The sequence below is a fragment of the Protopterus annectens genome, chromosome 9.part0 (genome assembly GCF_019279795.1).
Source record: "Protopterus annectens isolate FY-2018-M chromosome 9.part0, PAN1.0, whole genome shotgun sequence".
NCBI classification, from domain to species: Eukaryota; Metazoa; Chordata; order Ceratodontiformes; family Protopteridae; genus Protopterus; species Protopterus annectens.
The window spans coordinates 1,450,114,981-1,450,136,817 of NC_056743.1; positions in this window are offsets into that span (position 1 = coordinate 1,450,114,981).

The window sequence follows — 21,837 nt, forward strand, 5'->3', positions numbered from 1 at the left end:
CTGCAGTATTCTGTCTTTTACAGATTTTATAAGATGCATTATATTTATAAAGGGTGTTTTCAGCACAATATTACAGGCAAATACATAACAGGCACACATATGATCATTTATGTTTGTGCACTAGACTGCATAATGTAAACCCCACCTCTCTACCCAAATATACATAAGCACTTCCCAAATTTCATTCAAAGTATGCATAAGCACATCTCAAACCATTCCTCCCATGTTTACATAAGCATTTCCCAGATCAGTAGTTCATTGTCTGCATAAGCACTCCCCATATTTTATGTTTTACTTCAATAAAATATTAAAAATAAAAATGTTTTAAAGTAAGAAACTGAATGCTGTGTGACATGATGCATGACATTTTTGGACATTTTCTCTTTTTTCCTCCCCCTTTTCTCTCTTTTTGTTATTTTAATTATGCATTCTTTTGTTCTTTTTTGTATTTTGTTACTCTCCCATTTAAGTTAATTTTTTTGCGGATTCAAAAAACCTCACAAGCAGCCCAGGCAAGTACCACCCAGGTTCGACTCAGATTACCCTCTGCTCATCCAGGGATGTTCTTGCAGTGTCGGGGTGGTAGTATATGTCCTGCAGCACCCTGGCATGTGCCAGCTTAGCATGCCTCACTGTACTGTGGCTTAGGGATTTGGTTGAGGATGTCCTGGAGCATACCATGGACAGATAGATTCAGCTGGTCAAAGGCTGTCTTCAGTGTGTTGAAGACAAACTGCCCCAGTAAATGCCTGTCATCACACCATCACAGGTCCCTAACACCTTTCAGCTGGTTGAACCCCCTCTTATAGGTTCATAGGTTCATAGGTGTGTACTAGGCTAATGGCCCTGGAGCCTTTAGAAGCCTAGCCCATAGGATTACCCTGGCATCGTGCCACCCAACCTTAGTTCTCAGTGCCTCTGTCGAGTAGAGCCACTGGAGTAATCCCCAGGGTGAATTTTCTATTTCCCATCCACTCATCAAGATTTCTCTTGAAGATGGCCAGTGAGGTGCTCTGTTTGACATGTATGAAGTCTATTCCATAGCATGGGCAGTCTCTGGTGGTCAAAAGAGAGGTTGCTGTCAACCTGTGTTCCCAGATCTCTTATAATACCTTCTGTGTTCAGTGGACTACCATTGATGTGGTAATTCATGGGAACTGGGTTTTTCCCAAAGGGGATGATGACACATTTTTTGGCATTGAGCTTAAGGCCATGGTTCTGACACCAGTCATTGGTCTCAGTGAGGCCTTTCTGTAGGATGTCACCATCACTTGGGGAGTGAATAATGGCTCCCAACTTGCATTCGTCTGCAAACTTTGTCAGTCAGAGTCCCTTCATGTTGGCCTGGACTTCTGAGAAGTAGATATCAAACAGGAGAGGAGCCAGGACCGATCCCTGTGGGACTCCACTTGTGACTGGTCGGCAGTCTGACTGGGAGTCAGCTACTTTCACACTGTGGGTTCTATCTGTGAGCCAGTTTGCAACCCACCTAGTGATATAGGGGTTGATGCCTAGCTTAGTCAGTTTTTCTGTGATTCCTAAGTGGGCAATAGTATCAAATGCCTTGGCCAGATCAAGGTAGGCTGTATGAACCACCTTGCCTTCATCCACAGCTCTGGTGATTGACTCATATAAGTCGACCAAGTTGAGCAAGCATGATCTACCCTTCACAAAACTAAACTGTGTGAGATCCAGAGTTTGGAGATTCCCTATATCCTTGTTTATTATTTCCATGATGATTCATTCCAGAGCTTTGCATATCAGACATGTCAGGCTAATGGGGCGATAGTTCCCAGGGTCTGTAGTCACTCCTCCTTTGTGGAGAGGGATGACTGTAGTAGTGCACCATTCGGTAGGGACAAAGCCTGAGGTTAGGCTGTGATTGAACAGGGCACACAGGTGAGGTGCCAGTTCACTCTGTAGTTGATGTAGAACACAGCCAGGGATATTGTCAGGTTCCATAGAAGCTATATCCTTGGCCTTGGGCAGTACTATTTTAACCTGTGCAGCAGTAATACTGGGTGCCTGGCAATCTACTGGTATTACGATTGTTCCTTTGGGGAGGGGAGAGGGGTAAAGTTGACACTGAATCTGTTGGCCAGTGTATTGGCAATATCTATTGGCTTTGTATCGGCAGTACTATTGTGCAGTAGCTCAGAGCAAATCTGGGTATTGCCATAGAGATTCTTTACATAACTATAGAAGGCCTTGGAGTTGTCTTTATTAGCTGCTGCAATTCTGTTTTCATAGCTAGCTTTAGAGGATTTGATGAGGGATCTCAACTTTTTTTGAAGCTAATAAGGGAGTTTTTCCAGTCTTGGGACTTCACCTTATTCCGCATCAGTTTCCTTCCTCTGTTGTAGAGTTTGTTTATGGCAGGGGACCACCAGATATGCTTCCTTTTTTTGGAATAGTGCGTCTTGGTTCTATTGGGTATGGCGAGATCCATGCATTTGTGTACGTGTTCATACAGTGCACTGGTGCATGATTCGGCAGTCATGCAATGATTCTCCATTTGCATGAGTGCCGTGAAGTTAGCCACATCTGTTTTTAGGTGTGTATATCATGTCATCAACAGCTTAGGTTGTCGAATCCTAAAACATCGACACCCAAACTTCGATAGTTTACAATAGCGAACTGCCGCATAACTGATTTCTTTCCCCGGGAAAATATTTGCGTGGCTATCCATCAACAAAATAAACAAACACACCACCCTAACTAAAGATACCAACCCCGAGATCGCTCTACATCAGGGAAAGGGCAAATCCCCGATAATGGCCACACAAATTCTTTCCCAAGGAAAGAATTTGAATATGTGGCCATTCGCTATTGTAAGCTTTCAACCCTTAGGTGTCGATGTTTAAACATTCAACAACCTAAGCTGTCGATAATACAATAGGAACCCATTTTTAGGAGCCCAGAGTTAGCTTTGGAGAAGTTTTTCATGGTGGTTACCTTTGCAGGGGTGGAGGGGTGGGAGGAATGTGGATTTCCAAGGTGATTAGTTTGTTGTTGGATCTACCTAGGGAGGAGTTGACTATTGGTGTAGAGCAATGGTCGCCTATGTTAGTAATGACCAGGTCAAGGGTGTCGCTGCCTCTAGTGGGAGTAAGAATGAGCTGGTCCAGGGCATTGGAATTAATGAATTCCAGGAAACGTTGGGTAAGTGTATTGGTACATGAATAATTTCCCCAGTTAATGGAGGGGTAGCTGAAGTCGCCCAGTATGAGAATCTTAGGTTGGACGCTAATATATTCCAGGGTGCCTAGGAATGTGGGGTGTGAGTCTTGGGACATGGTTGGGGACCTATAACAGGCTACAACCTGAATCGCTGTCTTACCCAATGTTAGCTGCACCTGAAGTATCTCTGATGCATTATGTTGGGCTACCAATCTGGAGGTGTGGGCATCCTTTATGAATATGGAAACACCAAAGCCTTTGGAGCTTTGGTCCAAGTTTTGGAGTCGAAAGGTGTGGAATGAGTTATAGCCTGTTAGTGCAGGGGTGTATTCTGCTGCCTTGAACCAGGTCTCTGTTACAGCACAAATGTCGATGTTCTCCATTTTAAGGAGTGCTTTGAGAGAGTGCATTTTGAGATTTAGACTTCTAGCATTGAGCAGCATGACCCTCAGATTGCATTTGTTTGTAGCTGTTACGGTGGTAATTTGGTCTTTGGAACACCACCTAAAAAAGGCACTACAGGGGTGCCAAGAGCCTTGTCCAGTATCCAGAAGCCCAGGGGTGACAGATGCAGGCCATCTCTGGCAAATCATTGGGGTCTGTCAGTCATGTCATTCCAGGCAGACAGATACTGTATTCCCTTAGAATGACACCAGAAACTTAGCCAATTGTTGAAATTAGTCATTTTCTGCTTGTACTGTGGTATCATTCTGGGTGATGCTTGAATGCTGCTCAGGGCTAGGGTCATACCCACCTGAGCTAGGGGTAGTGTGTCTTCAGTGAGTTGAAGACACACTGCCCCAGTTAATGCCAATCACTGCACCATCACAGGTCCCTACCCCCTCAACATCAGGGTCCTATACTACACCACCATCTGGCAGTGGACATACTTGAGGGTTTGTGCAATGGAGGCTCCTGCTGGTGACGCTTCACCTCACTCCTTCTCTTTTCTCCTACACCTTCTTACATATTTCCCAACTACACTACCCTTTTGTATAAAAAAATTGAAATAATAGGATGGTCTACCCCCTGCCAAAAACATTGTGCTCCTCCTCTCCTACCTCCTACAGCACACCCCTCCTGATGTGTTCCTGCTGTGCTGTCCTCCTTCTTGTGTCTTCCCTTTTTAAATCTTTCTTTTCAACCTCTTTGCATTCTTTAAAGTAACTAACAGGGTTTCCACATAAGGAGATCCATATGTAAAACATTTTAAAGGCTTTTATTTTTTAAACAATAATAAAAGCTGCAGAGTCTGCAGCTTGCTTTGCATATTTCAAGTATGACTGCACATTACGTTATCTTTTCACCATATCTGAATACATGCAAAGTAAAACAATACCTATGGCTTTCACATAGTGCTTCGTATGCACTTAACACTTAATGTTAGGTACTTTATACTTTTGATATAAGTAGGTACATTTTTCAAAATGCCTTCAGTTTTCCTTATTCAGGGAGAATAATCTGAGCTTATGTACATATACATGTAGTAGGACTCTTTGCGAATAACGCTATGCAGCTGTAAAGACCCATACAGTAAATACCAGCCTTGGGCCTTTCAATGTTATTAAGACAGTTTTTCACTGTCTGAAAGCAATAAATGTGTATTGTTGCATTTAGAATATATATATATATATATATATATATATATATATATATATATATATATATATATATATATATATATATTTATGCCTACTTCATAATATTGAAATTTCATAATGTTGAATTTCATAACATTGAGACCAAAACATCTAAATCCCAAAACACTAAAAACTCAGAACATTGAAAGTGTGCTTCATAACATTAAAAACTACAATGCATATGTAAATAACACCCTCTCCACCTATAACAACACCTGACTAACAGACACACTTTCTACTACATTTCTGCAGGGGGATGAGCCCCCTTCACCCCCCTATTCACCCCCCGTAAATTAAATATACCAACTCCAAGATCACACTACAGTGGAAAAAAGTTAATTTCCTAACCTCACTGTATCAAAATCACCATACACTGAGGTTAGGAAATTAACTTTTTTTTCCACTGTAGTGCGATCTTGGAGTAGGTATATTTAACCATACAGTGAGGTTAATAAATTAACTTTTTTTCCACTGTAGTGTGATCTTGGAGTTAGTATATTTAATTTTTGGGGGGTGTGGGGTGCAGGGGGGCTTGCCCCCCTGCAGAAACGTAGAAGAAAGTGTGTTGGTTATTTAGGTGTTGTTGTAAGTGGAGGGGATCTTATTTATTTGTGCAATGTAGCTTTCAGTGTTATGAAGCACACTTTCAATGTTCAGAGTTTTCAATATTTTGGGTTTTCAGTGTTTTGAATTTTTGATGTTATGGTCTCAATATTATGAAATTCAATGTTATGAAATTTCAGTGTTATGAAGTAATGAAGTACACACCATATATATATATATATATATATATATATATATATATATATATATATATATTATTAAAAAAGATTGTACACTATGATATGCTTGGTCTATACATGACTGCATCCCTGCATATGCATCTGTCCTAGTGGTAAACACATGGTAAAGCATGTAATAAAAACTTGTATCTGAAACAATAGGTTAGAATCTGTAACATTCAGTGCATTTCACCAACATCAGCACTGCAGTTGCAGATAACAATGTAATATATAAATGTGCCACAGTGAACTCAAAATACCTCTGTGCACAAGGGCGTAGTAACCATTAACTGCAAGTAATCCATTAGTAATGAATAATTACTGTCAAAGTATGATGTACATTAACAAAGTTACAAGAAAAATTGTTACACTTCAAGCATCCTGGCCATGGGTGCTGGAAGCTGTTGAAGACTGGGGAGAAGGAGGGTGAGAGAGGCACTTAGTGATCTAAAAAGGGCAATTTTTTATAACTATTTACTACCACAACATAGGTTCACTTAGACGTTTTTTTAAGCTTAGCCAATTCCCTTTTGGTGCTTGATTCTTGAATTAGCATTTTCTGATTGGTCTTACCTATCCCATGGCTGATAATTGTATATTAGCCCTAGTGAGAATAACTGTGATAATTTCATAGATAATTTGAGGGGACCCAAATAAGGGATGCAGCATTTAGGAACTGCCTCTATCCATTAGTAGCATGAGGGACAATCCTGGAGTACATTTTCTATTACCCATCCTTAGATCCAAGATGCATTTGAATATGGATGGATGAGCTTTGTTTTATTTTTATGGATAGTCTGTTCTGGAACAGTGGTAGCCTCTATGGCAGTGGTATATATCCATCTCTCCACAACATTCAATTTAGATACCTGGACTGAGTATTTCTGATGCCATTTGACATACTGATGTTCAGTAGGTCCATCTGTATTAGGTCAGGGGATGCCTTCTGTGCCAGACATGTCACCTCTAAGCACTCTGTAGGATACTGAGTATAATAATAAATCTTTGAGGTGGTCCATGCAAGACCTATTGTTTAGGACCTGTATCCTTTTAAGTAAGGTATCTCTGAAGGTATTCCAGTTGTTGCATGGGGCTGGACAGATACATGCCAAAGTGGGCATTATACAAAATGATTGACCTAATGAGAGCTTTGTAAAGGGGGACAACACCATCTCTAGATCTAGTCACAAGCAATTTGTTTATAAGCTGTATGATATAGAAAGGATTTCTTATGACTCTGGGCAAATGTTGGCATTGTCATGATTCTGACACCAGTTATTGTTTGGGACAAATCTTCCTGCATGATGGTTAAGTCATTTGGGGATTCGATAACTGCTCCTAGCTTCCGGTCATCTCAAACTTAGCCGGCCAAAGCCCTCTGGTATTTCCTTTTATTTTTGAGATGTATATGCCAAACAGAAAACAAGTCTCAGCACCAAACCCTGGGGGACTCCATTGGTGACTGGTCTCTTCCCCTATTTTGATCTCCTACATCCTGTGAGCAAGTTGTCAATCCAGCTAGTGAAGTAAATGTTTGCTCCTACATTATTCATCTTTTGTACTATACCTAAGTAGGGGATTGTGATAAAAGGCTTGGCCAGGTCAAGGTAATGTGGTGTGAACTGTTTTACCTTCATCCATTGCTTTGGTAACAAGAGTAAAGCTTAAAATTTGCCTATGATTTTTGAGCCCTTCACACTTTCCTCTGGGCTGTTTTCAAACACATTTTTAGGGTCATGCATACATGTATGCATTCTTTGATTCACCTTCGTGATTGTATTAAATTATATTCCTTGTATAATACAGCACCAGTTAGATTGCGTTTTAAATTTGTAGTTTTGAAGAGTCTTCTAGTAAGCAGTGGAACAAAATGTATGAACCAATAACAAAACTACCCATTTACAACCATAAAAGGCCATTCAAACTTCTGTCATTACAATCCACCAATATCAGTAAATATGCAAAATCTCTGCAGAAGTAAGTCATCTAAATAATTCCACATTAAAGGCATCTCCAACTAATGAAGAGGTTGCTACTAGGAAACAACTTTATATTTCATTGTTTCATCTACAAATAAAGTGGCTGTTGCCCTTTTAGAATAAATTGCCTATGTTACATTAAAAATGATAAGCTAGTAATATTGTAATAGGGAATGGATGACAAACTGATAACATGTTCATAGTTACTAGGTATTTCCGCCAAATAAGACATTCTCAGGACTGCAGTATCCACCGCCCTTAAAAGTACAACACATTTTACACACACACACACACACACACACACACACACACACACACACACACACACACACACACACACACACACACACACACACACACACACACACACACACACACACACATCTAGCTGGAGCTGGCCAGTGCTTGTTTTTCAATTTCTGGAAGGGAGGAAACAAGTAGAAGACAAGTCAACCAATCAAATGTGGAGGCTTATATTTAAATAATTAACAAACTGATACTGTTTGAACACCATTACATTTAAAAATAGCTAAAGGCTGCAGCATACTATAGCTAAAAACCCATAGCTCAATGTTTTGAAGCCTGCACAGTGAAGGACATCAACAGTCAGAGTTATAGCAGTTTCCAGCTTATTTTAAAAACCCACTGCAGTGAAATCCAACTCCCAACATGTTGGTGCAGTGACAAGGTGTTCAGGAGCTTAGTTTTCCCAGATGTCCTATATTCCAGTAACTCCAACATGCTAAAGCACACAGTGGCATGCAAGCAGGATCAAGATGGAGGCATGCATGCCCTCAAATACAGCGGGATTGTAACACAACCTAGGCAAGTAAAAACAGTGTTGCTTCATGACAAACTCTTCTCTAGATAGCAGTTTTTAAAAGAGCAAATATTTAATGGGTGCTACACACAAATCAGTGCTGTTTGCACATTTCCAACCTGCACTAGGTGACAAGATAAAGTTGTCAATATGGTTGGCCAGAGGAAAGGCCGAAGCACAACTTCCCCAGTGTACTGTGCAATCAGAGGGGGAGTTGTAGAACTAAATGCCACTTGTTTAACTCCTGGTGGAGGAAAAGGATGCCTTATGAAATGTTTCACTTACTAATACAAAGCAAGCCATCCCGACACAAGTGTGCATGTACTGTCACTTTAGGAAGCTGACCATCTCTACACAACATTTCTCCAAGGGAGTAGAAAATCTTAACCAACCACCAGGGATAGAGGAAGACTCAAGAAAGCCTGGACCATTGTCACTCACTTTCCCTTCACTTCCAGACTCACAATGATATAGACAAGCCACTAGGCTCTGTCTAAAAGGAAAAGGAAGACCCTACCAATGATAGGAGGGAGATATTATAGGGTTAGGCAGGAACAATCTTGGGAGATGGGGAGAGAGAGTGAGAGAGAGACTAATCCAGATAACAGACCTTGAGAGTTGAAAGGTACTACAGATATAAAATGGTGAGTGGAAAAGAGCAGAAGGGGAAAAAACAAAGAAAAGAATTGCAGCCTAACAACAGGGTATAGTATTCACAGTCAGAAAATAAAAGATGCCACATATATCTCTGGATAGTAAGGAGCTGACTAGAATGAACTATAGAAAAAGTCAATCCCTGCTGATACAAAAACAGACTGCATCACATACTACAACAGCAGGACTCTGCTGCTTCAATCTCACAATGTTGCAACTTTCAGTCATTTCCTAGCGTCAACCTGCCTGCAAAAGAGAATGTAAGTAATTCCACTTCCTGTCATGAAAATAAAAATGAATGACACATTCCATTCTTGTGCACAAATTGAGACATACGTTATGAATGTAACCCTTCACCCCCACCCAGTAGTATGCGGAAGTGTTGTAACTTCTGTTTGACACCAACTACAGCTATTCTAATGGTGGGTGTAGTGCTTTGTCTTTTACTTAGTTTGGCTCACCCCTGGACCCCAGAAAGTGAGACTGGGAAGCACCATTGTTATCACTTCTTCTAATAAGAATAACTGGAACCATACTGTAGATAATTTGAGGGTCCTACTAATCAGGCAAAGCATTTAGGAACTGTCTCTGTCCATTAATAGTACAGGGGGCAGTCCTGGGGTAAATTTTCTGTTTCCCATCCACAGAACCAAGTTGCACTTGAATTTGGACAAGGATGAACTTTGTTTTACACAGATGGGGAGTGTGTTCCAGAACAGTGGTATCCTCTGTGAGATGCACCTGTTTGTCAAAACCATTCTGTTGATGTTGCAGAAGAGGTTTAGAACCCCAGACAGACTTATAAATTCCCTGGTAGTCGTTAGTGAAGTATATAACTATAAACCTATTAACCTATATGTAGTGGGAAAGAAAGAAGAAGAATTTCAAAGTGTAAAATGGAACAGCTATAAACGAAAAAAGATGGTAACATCCATACTTCGCAGCATGTCAGAGCAAGAAATCTGGACAAAGCCAAAAATAATGGGAGGAACAAAGGCCCCAAAATAGGGACAGGTTTTAAATATTGCTCCTATATACTTATTATTATTTGACATTTGTTAACTGGGTTAGTTAATCTGAGCCAATGGCCCATTTTCAGTGGAGACCCGAGGAGAAAAGCTCCAGCAATACAAACAATAGTGGCTTGAATAACAGGTTTTCTATTATTATGCATTTTTTGTAGGATATGAAGTCTGAAACTTAACACTCTGTCGTTATTTATTATTTAATGACTTCAATATTCAATGATTTTCCAGAAAAACACAGATTTTATGAGGAACAAACCAAAAATATAAGCCCAAAATCTGGATGGTTCAGGTATGGTAACATCATAAAGGAGAAAAGTGGTTGGGGAGAAAAATGACAGTCAGGAAAAAATGCTAGAGAAAAATGTGCCAGATGTAAAAATAATTATTCTACTAAATATTATAAATGATGACTAAATAATAACTAGTTGAGATAAACAAATCATGTGATTAATTTAGATTTAGACAGGTGAAAGACAAGCAGAGACCATTTTTTTTACTTCAGTTCCATTTTTAGATATGAACATAAAGTTGAGATTGTCACCAGCAATACTGTTGGATTTAAATAGTGAAGTGATTTATCCGAAGAGTTCTTCTTATATTACCCCTATTATACAATGACTGGCCAGTACCATCGTAAAACGAGCATGCTGATTGGCCAGCCCAATCAGCATGCCCGTTGAGAATATACAACGAAAAAAGGTCCGGTCACCTGGACTTTTTCTCACTGATATATTCTTTAATTTAAAAAAAAAAAAAAAAAGCGTAGCAACGGAGATCTTCTTTTCTCTGTTGCTTACTTTCCTGAGCACTGATGTACTGGGTATGCGAGGGAACGCAAGTTCCAAACGCATGTGCAGTACATGAGCAATGGCAAAGCGGAGCTGTCCAGCGGCAGAAGGACAACACTGCACTGTCATACAAGGCCATTATTTAAGAAAAGTAAGTATTTTTTTTCTTAAATAATGTCATTGTATAACAGCAATAACCCACTTCTGGGTATGGGTAATGCTGGATTTACCCATGGTTGTCTTTGTTTGGTCACTCGGACTTCATCCTCGTGACCAAACCACACCAACTTAAAAAAAAAAAAATTAGAAAGAAAAATTAAATTTAATTATCTTGCAGTTTGTTAAAATTGCAATGCATTATGGGTAAATGTGTACGATATGCAAATAAATAATGTTGTCTTTTTTTTTCAAATATATTTTTATTGAATTTTACAAACTTTTCAAACATACAAAGGAAAAGCAAAGTATGGAAGCAGTAAAGTATAGGTATATATATAACAGTTAGTACAAAACTATGCATTTATAAAACAGCAGTTATCTTACTGGGAAACTTACATCTTAGAGAATAATATAAGCAGTAAATACCCCCAATAGCCTATTACAGTCAAAGTCTAGGGATACAAATGGAAAATGGCTTGGAAGGAGGAGTATATGACTGTCTTAAGAAAAAAGAAGAGCGGTAAGGAGGGTACATCAATATAAACTAACTATTTACACCATGTACAACTATTTATACCATATTTACAACATATTTACACCATGGATGCCAGAGGATAACAAAATAATGTAACAACATACTTTGTAAAATCAAAAGTTACAGTGTCTACTGATTATAGGGCCAGATATGATACCGATGGAGGATTTCCTGGAATGTAATGTTAGTGACCCGCATTTTGGAAGATTATTTAGTTTGGATTAGATCAAAAAGGCTACACCAGTAATTCTGAAAATATTCTTTTTTCTTTTTGTTATTATTGCATGACATGTGCAGATGTATATATTTGATTGCCATTGATGTAAAGTTTTCCCAAGCTATTGCTGAGGGATTGACCCAATTCTTGGCTATAAAATATTTGAGAAGAGCGCAGGCTGTAACACAGATGTGGCGATGGATACCCTTAAGAGATTTAGGAATTACATTTTGAATCATGGTTTGCCAAGAAAATGTGTTTTTTTTCATATCCCATTTTTTCCAACTGAGTTCTGAGAGAACCCCAACGTTTATAAATATTCTTACAGTTCCAAAAGATGTGAAGTATATCTACATGTGGAAGGGAACAGAATGGACAGGTTAGGTTTTTATTGTCTCCGAATTTCAGTAAGACTGCTGGGGTATAGTAGGAATTGTTATTTATCATAAGTTGAGTATAAATTATGTTTTTGAAGGGGGTTAGGTTCAGGGTATTATTGATTGTTTCGCACTTATAAATAAATTACAAATAAATAATGTGCCTTTTTGAGTGCAGTACCTTGTCAGTATATGCATAGAATATTAATGTCTGTACTTGAACTGCCATATAATTTCAACAATGTTACCTCCAACCTCCTCTTCCCCAAAATACACATACCCAGCTTGAAAAATCAACATCAGCAATAACTGTACAGGAAGAACACAAGCAATCAGTAAAAACAAAGGAAGCACCATCCATAGCAATAACCCTACTGGCTATCGCAAATTACAATGCTGATGGCCATAGACACTAAGTAATAACCATTGTGTTATACAAAATCAAATATGAAGTCTTAAGTGCATACCTCTCAACATCTTAACACGATAAGTCTGGACAGAGACAAAAATAATTGGGAAGGCAAACAAAGGTCCAAAATCAGGAACAGGTATTAAATAGCGATCCTGTAAACTTAGAAAGCTGCTTAAATAGCAAACGTTATGTTAGCATGCATTTACCAAAAGTTATGAAGTCAAAAACTCACAGCTCTGTCATTACTCATTACTTAGTAACTTTAATCCTCAGTTAGCCAGAAAACCACAACTTTTATGAGGAACAGACAACAGACTAAAATTTAAGCCACAAGCTCAAATCTTAACAACTAAGTTATGGCTAGACACTGCTGCAGTGGAGCTATTTGGAGGCATTCAAAACAAATCACAGATTAGAAGCTGAAGCTGAAACCATCAGAAACGTAACAGTACATCACAGACACACACAAACCTGCATCTGAAAATGGAGCTTGCTAAGTCTGCATACAAGAACGGAGCTTTAATGTGGAACAACTTCCGTGCACTTTTGTGTTTTTGAATTTACATTAGCATGCATTGGCCCACCTATAGGCTTTACAGTTGTAAAAGTGTGGGGGGGGGCACCCCTTCCCCTCACTCTATGGTTCCAGTGCCTATGATCCTGGCAGTCTTAAATAAATATCTATAACAGAATCTCTCCAGTAAGCTGAAGGACAACTACAGACTATAACTCCGCTATTATAAAAAAAATGTAACTATTCCAATGTATGCTGCATAGCATTCATAAAAAATGTCTTTGGCCATCTGTCCAGTAAGTTTAGAGAGAACTATGGATGTGTCCATAAATCATGTGCTAATAAAATATACTTGCTTGCACTTATGGAATCTGACAGAATCCATAAAATTTCTAATAAAACTTTAATTTCTAAAAAAAATGAATAAAGGTGAAGGGTAATCATGGCCACATCATCACAGCTATCATTAACTTAAAATGGGTGTGGGACCTATGTGGGAAATACGTAATGCACACACCCATGGAAAGTTGTGAGATAGAAAAACAGATGTGGGGTATGGGTGAAGAACAAGGACACACTGGAGAGATGTTTAAATAGGAAAATTTGAGGGAAAGTCAGGGGGGCATGGGTATTATTTTTTGGGTGGGAATAAGCCCACTTTTTATATTTTTTAAGAATAGAATGAATCAGAAAATAAGCACTGAGGATTCTCAAGTTGAGTGACTGTACCCCGAGGTTTCTTGAGCTTGAATCCAAAAAGCGATACTAACCAAAAATTACACATACATAGATTGAATTCCAACTGACTAACTCAATCTAGCCGGACAAGCTTCCAAGTCAATTTAAGAGAATAAACCCAGTCCTCGATCTATGATCTCCTATTTTCCTGTTTCAAAAGTTGAATAAAACTACTAAAGTCTTCCTTTTGATTTTCAAAAGCTTTATTTTTGAAGAACATCCAACAAATGTAGATTTCTATAAATAAAGGTGAAGGATAATCATGGCCACATCACCACAGCTAACATTAACTAAAAATGGGTGTGGGACCTATGTGGGAAACACATAATGCATAGAATGAAAGATAAAGATAGGAAAAGAGGAGCAGAAGGCCATCATAGCAGGTATACCCATAGAGCAAATATTACAACAAATGACAGGCAGAGGTTGGGAAAAACCTCAGTAAGGACACGTAAGTTACACGGATGGCACACCAGGCTGGGAATGCATATCAATCATTGTGAAATGTAGAAAAATATCTATCTGTGCACTATCACATTATGACACTTTGCAAACTGTGTAGCAGTCTTACCTGGATGTGTATGGCCAATGCAGATGTGTTTTGTAGGGTAATAAATAAGGATCACAGTACACGGTGGATAAATAAACACATATCCAAGTAGTCAGTCAGCAGTGCACGTGTAAGCCAAGCAACATCACAGATGAGCAAATGCAGATCTAACAATACAAAATAACTCCAGCAGAAGAAAGAACTGAATTTCTGACCAGGCATGTAAAAGGCAAACAACAAGGCACACTGCCCAACAAGCAGTACTGCAGCAAAGCAGCAAAATGGCTGCTAAGTACACAGGTAGGTCTACACAACCCAAACAAATGGGTAATGGAATGCATATATGTGACACAAATATGCCATGTCAAAGGCAACACACAGGTGTAAAGTGTATACATATGAATGTCAGTGGCCTTAATGGAACATACATGAAAGCAAGATCAGTACACATACACACATATTAATGACGTAAGAATATTTGCAAATATCTAACACTACAGTTTAAAACATATATCAGGTTGTGCACATGCATTTTAACAATGTTCACTGGTTAACACAAAAGTATAATGAGTACAAGGATGTTTTGCAAGCAGTAGCCAGTGACTGGTGTGCAGATGTCATGCATCTGTAAAATGATCAAACATTTGGCACATGTTCAGCATGTCAGCAATGTAATACATGGCAAGGGACAATAATTGCAACAAAGGCAAACATATCTGCAAAATATAATACAGAAATATGAAGGAGGAAGGGAGGTGGACAACCTGGACCCATACCAGGGAAAAGCAGGACAAGGTAAGTTGACATACTGCAAATGCACATGTACAGCACATAGGGTGCTGTAGAAGCCAAGCCAAAATACATTTAACCAAGTGGAAAATGTATGCCATATGGACAGAATGATTGCTGAATTCCACAGAAATGGCCATGTATGAATCACACATACACAATGTGCAATCGTATAACATAAACAAGAATAGATAAGCAAGCTAAGAATTTCAATCACATGCAGATATGCTGTGATGCAAATGTTGACTAAATAATGCAGGTGTGTGCCATGCACCCTGTTCATTACTGAGCACAGGATACTCCTGTGATCAGCATTACAGCACATCAAGTAAGCCAGTGAATGATCACTTGTAAAAGGTACAAATGTGTGCGAGTATGGATCCGGTTATGTGCAGAGACATGTGCTATCAGTTAAGGTGTACAACTATTTGCAGATGGTATGAACTTATGTGAATAAGTAATGGATGTGGAAATGTAACATAAAGCAAACACAGCACAATGTATTGTTACAGAATAAATTATATGTATCACTGTGTATACATTAATGCTACACTGGTGTTTGATACAGTCAGAAAGGAAGGACTGCTGATAGATATGACACACCTGTATATGACATCACATGGCATCAGCATTGCCAACACATGGCACACAACACAACATTACGCCAGTGGGACATCATGGCAACTGTCATCCAAAACACATAGGAAATGACGAGCCCTTCTGTTGCCCATACATGATATGTCAATACACAAATATGAACGATGCCACAGTGTTGTGCTAGACTATGGATAACACCTTATGTCTGTCAGTTCCCCCAGTAAAACACATTTACAGGCCAGTTGTTGCAGTACTAGCTGCAGGTTAACTGCCACAACGCATGGTCAGCTGAACATGGGAGGAAACTGTAATGTGTTAATATGTGACATGCATAAATTGAAACATAATTAAATGTCACACAATGATAACATATAAGCATCTCAGCTACATGGTTTGCATGCACAAGTATATGGCAATCAGCATGTTGGCTAATGACACAACTGCAGAACATATACTTAATGAGGGACTAGGCTGATGGGGATGAGCATCATGAATGATCTCCCAGTCTATCTCCCTGAATGAGTCATGCACAGCCCGTGCCATATCCTGGAAGACATTCCCCAATATGTTCCTCATCTGTGTTAGAAACACATCGGTCACAACTTCCCAGACCTCCTCCCAATAATTGGCTCTGTTCCAGTCCTGGCTTTGTTTCTTCCATGGTGCACCAGGCATGATGGCTTGGGCAGGTGCAGATCCAGCTTTCTCATTGTCGCCATCATCTGAGGACTCCAGCAGTGGCCTGGTATGTGCTCGTCACCTGTGTCTGATAGGAGGATGTCCATGCGTACCATACTTTGTCAAGATGAGTTGCAAAACATGACAGAAATGAAAAGCAAATGTATATCATGCAGCACATTCCCATAAAGATCATAGCTGACCTTAATATGAAACTGATGTGCATATTTGTAATTTAACATATGTAATTGACATACCATCCAGTGGCGAGTTCTGTAAATACAAATATGAGAAAGAAGGTATAGGAGCATTCATCAAACTTCTTACTTAAAACACAGTTTAAGTTTAAATGTTGCAAACATTAGAAAGTAGCAGAATTATAATCAGGATAATTGCTGCCTGTGAATGCCTCATAATGTATGTAACACATTCCCTGTGTCACTTTATCTATAGTTATGGACGTGACCAATCACAAAACATATCAGGGATAATGTATCCATGACCAGCATGAGCAGTTCAGTCAAGGCCATGCAATGGCATGCATAACATAGCTTACCTGTGGGAATCATGATATCACCTGAGCATTTGAATACGGGCCAGCAAGGAACATGTCAAGCATATGCAAAACAAGCATATGTAACATATCCTGACATATGAATGGAAGCATGACAGGCACTGTCTCATGCCACATTAAAATAACTGAAACATAACATTATTATTGGGACCTGTACTGTTTGATAATGTTGTCTGCCTCAGTGCACTGTTCATCTGAGTGTATGGCAGTATGTCATTACTCCCTTTCTTTTTCCCTTGCATGAGTTCCCTGAGTGGTTATGTATGCATGTGAATGTAAATGTGAGTTTCAGCTGAAATTTCTCCTCCTCTTTCCCACCTGATAGTCCAAAAGAAAATAGCATATACCACAATCCCTACAATCATTACTGAGGAACAAGCCTTCACTGCACTTTCCAAGACCAAATACATTGGATCGATGTGCCCCAATAACATCCCACAATGCCTACTAAATAACATAAAATATGATTTCTCTGGTCCAGTTGAATCACTTTTCAAATGAAGCCTACAGTCAGGCTTTATGCCCAAGGAATCGAAGATGACTATGGTCATTCCCCTGCACAAAGGAGATCCAACCACCAATCAGGGTAACTACAGGCCCATACGTCTGACCAGCGTCATATGAAAGGCCATGGAAAAAAATCATAATGGGGATGATAAATTGGGAAATAGGTAACCTGCAAACACTAGCCGAATCACAGTTCAACTTTGTTAAAGGAAGGTCATGCCAATTAAATCTGGTGAGCTTCTTTGACAGGGTCAACAAAGCAATGTATGAGGGCAAGACTGTGCATACAATTTACCTCGACCTGGCCAAGGCTTTTGGTACAGTATCCCATCCAGGCATTATAAACAAGCTCATTCAATTAGGTATAAACCCTTTTATCACCTACTGGATAGGTAAATGGCTCACTGATAAGACCCATGAGGTCAAAATAGATAAGACCACCTCCACCAAGAGGTCAGTCACTAGCAGAGTCTCCCAGGGATCAGTACTGGACCCACTCCTTTTTGGCATTTATTTTTCTGAAGTGGAAGCAAATGCTTCAGGTTTTTGGCTGACTAAGTTTGCAGATGATTGCAAGCTGGAGGTTATCATCGACTCTCATGCAGACACAAGTATTTTTCAAGAAGGCCTACCTTTGACTAACAAATAGTGCCAAAGCCATGGTGTTAAAATCAATGCTAAGAACTTTATAACTGCACCCTTTAATTCATCCACAAGATTAAACTCAGCAGTCAGAGATCTAGTTATGCATGTAGACAGTAACCTTACCTTTGACCACTATGTGGCCACAGTGGCAAGGAAATCCTTTTGTGTTCCACAGGTTAGAAGTAAGTGCATGACATCTAGGTCCAAAGAGGTCATTGTCCCAGTGTAGTCTGCCCTTATCAATACAATCACAGAGTATAATTTGTCCTTCAGTATGTATCTGACCAGGCATATGCAGCAAATATAACTACCTCAGAAGTTCATGACAAAAAGAATACAAGGTGTAACAAATCTAACTCACAGCACCTTAAAAAACTTTCTTTCTACTCAGTCTGATATAGATTGCTGAGGGGTAAAGTATGCCTGGCTTACAAGGCATCCACAAACTCCACAGTTATGCATCTTCTACATATTCATAAATCAAACAGTATCAGAAGTACAAGATCTAAGGACCAGAATTTTGTCTGTGACTTAAACAGAACATGTTGGAGAAACAGATATGTGTCCCATAGACTGTTCCTTCTATGAACAGACTTCCCACTCAATGTGAAGCTGATTTCATCTATTAACCAATTTAAACACAATCTAGACCACAGGATGGGGAAGAGGACATTTACACAGGGCCTGGCACCCATGTCCATTATAAACAGAGGTACCATATAAATCCCTGGCCCTCAAAGTCCTGTGTGGATACAGGACATGATTATTCTTTTATGAAAACTTGGATATGTTTAGAAAGGCCTCCAGGTCATTAACATAGTAACAATCTATGCATCTAGGAATCCATAAATTGCAATCTCTGTATGTAATGAGTCAAATGAACAGCCACAAAGTGACATCATTAAAATGAGGACAAAGTGAGGTGACAATATTGTGGAAACTAGGGAAGCCATGTGACAAATATCTGGGCCACAACATGATAATTGGCTGAACACACATCAGTATCATGAATACAACAGAAATAAGTAATTATTATGTTCAATCACCACAGTCTGTGACACATGAGAATCTAATATATGTTATACTAACAGTATTGTATGTATACAACTGAATGCACTACCTAACTATAATTAGTAGCAAATAGTAGTTTGCAAAATGTAAACATCCTAATAATGCTTGCTGATTATGAAATGTTGCAAATAAACACCCAGCTGCACAAGTATCACCAGAAATGGCATCCGATTATGTTGTAACAAAAACACACAAGGTGGTACAGGCAGATGCAATACCATTGTTGAACTGAAGAACATACCACCTAGTCTACAAATGGCAGTATGAATGCAGACACATCAGAGATTTGTTCAGTCTATGAATAAGCAGGCAATATGCAAAACAGATCAAGCACTGGGAAACAGGTGCAAGTATACCAACATATACGTTATAAACAGCAATACAAAATAAACAAACCAACATAAGTGTGACAAATACACAAACACAACTGTCATTTAGGTTGTGGGGTGGGCTAAATATTTAAAAAAAAAAAAAAAAACTACTGCAAAAAAATGACTTGATTCTAAATGATATTTCAACATTTTTGGAGTTAAATCAGAGTTTTAAGCACAGTTATAGTGTGATCATTTCACTGACCTTACAGATGTATGATGGGTAGTAATACATTCTAAGCAATATACATGGTAATGTGAAAATTACATGCCCATAACAAGGATCGGATTCATTTCATTTAACAAAACAGAAAAATTAATCAACATATCTCTCTCTCCCTCCACTGCTCCCCAAGCCTGTGCATCTGCTCAAAGCACAGAGTATGTTTTTTGGTGCAGTCTTCATTGCCTGAAAAAAGAAAAGAGCAACTATGAATGATGTATTCATCAAATAACAGGGGTATACATTTCCCAAATCAGTTTCCAGAAAATTTACTTCTGAAGAACATCAGATAATCACCATGGACAATTTGCAATGTTACACATGGGTTTTTATATCTTTGAACACAACTGAATGAGATGAGATTTAAACCTGCAACTATAATGCATATCCAAACTCTAACTTTGACACCTACCTGCCTAGCTAGTACATCTTGACTGAAAGTGTGTGTTATGAATGCAGTGAAAAGACTTGGAGATATGACATTACCTAGCTGGGAGATGACCTACTAAAATGAATCCTGGCTTAGGATTTAAAAAAAAATGGACTTGTGCTGGACATGTAGGTAAATACTTAGCAAGAACGAATTCACAGTGGGACATGTATCACAGAGCTTCTCTTAACAGAAACATAAAGGTTGTTGTACATCATGCACACAGTATGGTATGTGGGAGGACTAAGATATTCCCAAGCAAAGTGCACATCATAAAGTAAATCCATACATCACTGTATCTCCCTGCTCTGCATTTCAACTGTAAGTCTGCCCATCTCACTTCCTCAAAAGAAAAGGAAGATGTGGTTCTTGAAGTGAATTTAATAATTAATGATAAAACAACACATGATAGCGCTGTAGAAAATAATACTATCTTGCATAAAACTTTGTCAGACATGTAACACTGTAGCAAGCTTTACTAACCCTGTACTTAAAGAGCTGCCATTACTAAACTATTATGGATTACAAGCATATTCATCGGAATTCAATGAACCAGGTTATTCAGAACCATGCACAAAAACATAAATCTAATATTCTTCTTTCTGTAACTGCTATGTGTTAAGCTGACCGAGATAATAATTTAAATATATGTCTCCCATGCATGGATTTGAAGCCACAGCATGCCAAAATGTAGGAATGCTGGCTAGCTTCCTTACAGGCCACACACATTTCTTCTTAACAAACATGTGCTGCATGTGTTTATCCATATTCCTGTGTTTACTGGATGAATACAGAAACTTCCAACCCTTATCGGACATTATATTGTAAAGAAATAACAGCTATCAACACATAACTGAAAATGCGTGTAAGCAGTCGGCAGGCATTCCTCTTGGCTTAAACAAACAGGACTGTACTAAGGATGTTCGCTTCATTAGGAGGAATGAAGTAAAGAAGTTATTTATGAGTTACGATCCAGACATAGTGTGCTACAGTATGAGATTCTTTCGTACTAGAATGGATAACTAGGAAATGCATAGTCATCCGCGGCCTAGGTGCTATAGGAATCAATGATACATGACTACAATCGATGTGTGAAATGATGTTGTTAAATGTTGAAAACAGATGTACATCTACAAAGTTCAGAATTATGTACATTATAAACATTATTAAATAAATTAACAGCATGGGATCAAACCCATACTTATATGGAGAGCAGTCACCATGTTTTCTTGATTACCGTGATGAGCTAATTATTAGAACAGCTACTTGGTGGTTATGAAAGCCATCTATCTGATATATTTGGGACACAGCTATATCTCTAAATTCTGTAGGAATGGTCAGATATATATATGATTGAGACATTTAATGTAGGGATCCACTGTTTGTCCTTGCAATTCAGTGACCCTTCAACGAACCTCCTCTTTATCACTGTGATGCAAGTCATCATAGCAGTGGTGAACCTGCACTCCATTGGTGCTCCCTTGAAATCTGGTTCCAAATGTCTATCATTGAGAAGTTCCATGGTCTGGCTCTCATCTAATGCTCTACTGCAGCATAGATAGTCAGCATCTGGGTAGTC